The following is a 1651-nucleotide window of genomic DNA, read 5'->3' on the forward strand; positions in this document are numbered from 1 at the left end:
TGTCATGTATTGTTTTCATGTTTCCTCACAGCGCCTTCGTTTCGGGAATACAATCTTCCGATAAGGCATTTTGAGATGCTTTAAAGTGAATTACTGTTTGCAAAAGCAATTTTAGATTCACTGCCATCCAACAATAATGTACAAAATGGGTTCCTGAAAGTCTAAAAATATACAGTAACAACAAGAGGAAAAGAAGTGGGAAACCACATGAATGTGAAAGTAAATGTTTACAATTTGCTCAGTGGTTTAAAGGCAGAGACCACAGATTAAATGTGCGGTATTGTGTTTTTAGATGAAACATTTTCTCAGGCAGCGAAAAACACATTAATGCTTACACGTGCCTAGAAATGTGCAATAAATACACAATTAAGAAAAAGAAGATCAAATGAAGCACACAGGTCAAGTCTTCATTTATACCAGCTTGGAAAAAAATAGATTACAAATACAATTGTCCATGGTAGCAGTATTCATCTAAAGCCTTCAATTTGTGTTGGAGGTTCCCTTTTTCCTCCATTTCTTTTTGTTCGATGGCTGCAAGAGATACAAAGCATCTTGTTGTGCTTTATTAAACGTGGGGAAAGTTTTGCCACTATAGTGTGGGGCGAGGATATTGTATGGCGCACACGACACCCTTTATGAAATGTGTGTTGGATTACTCTTTAACATACTTTATTCTTATCATTATTTACACTACAGCATCTTTTCATAGTCATTTTTCTATTTTGTTTCTGCTGCCAAAGTCATTGTGCTGACATTCGTCTGTCTTTTCCCGACTTTCTCTAGAGACATGTAAGCATTTTTTTTCCCGCTTGTTCCTGCTCGAAGTTTTGGCTTAAAAATCAACTCCATATTTAGCCATCTATGTGTCGTATGCCTTTAACGTGTGTGCTGAAGTTGTTTCCACATTTAAGACCTAGAACTATACGCTGATTCCTGATTTGTATACAGCTGTTTGGCTACATGTTACCTTTCCGTATACTCACGTTCTATACCGTTTGAGAATAAAATTAAGAAATTGTATTTAAAGAAGTTCCATATTGTCATACACGAATGGAGTATTTAAATATACAGTAGTGGCGATGCTTTAACCAAAATCTGCTAGTTACGTACATGCTCTGATGCTAACTCTATGCAATTTGCTTTCTGCTAAAAACAATAATGTAATGAAAAGAATGATAAATCAAACATTTTGTGTGCTTGATTTGGCACCCTTTTGCAATTTATGAATCATCGAGAGTGCTAAAGTACTGTCGAAGTTATCAAAGTAGTGGAACTCTCTGTGAAGAGGATCATTGGCCGCTTCACACAAACTGAAGCACAAAATTAAATTTAGATGCAAGCAATCCCGTTTAACAGAACACTGAACATTACCTTAGTCACCACTGATCTCTATAGACCCAAGAGATCTTCTCATTTTTGGTGAAAGCTTTGATTTGTTGTATAGGAAAATAAAAGATACTCAGGCGGTACTATCATCTTGAAGACATTTGCTGGCTTTGTTATCAACAAATTCAGTGAGTTAAACTTTGTACTTAAGGGTAATGGATTAATTAAATGGATAGAAAAATAAAGTTTGTGACTAATTCAAACAATTATTTCAATGAAATAAATCATTACTACTAGTACTATGTCTTTCATTTGTAATTTGTCA

Source organism: Sebastes fasciatus, chromosome 9, assembly GCF_043250625.1.
Source record: "Sebastes fasciatus isolate fSebFas1 chromosome 9, fSebFas1.pri, whole genome shotgun sequence".
In the NCBI taxonomy this organism is placed as follows: domain Eukaryota; kingdom Metazoa; phylum Chordata; class Actinopteri; order Perciformes; family Sebastidae; genus Sebastes; species Sebastes fasciatus.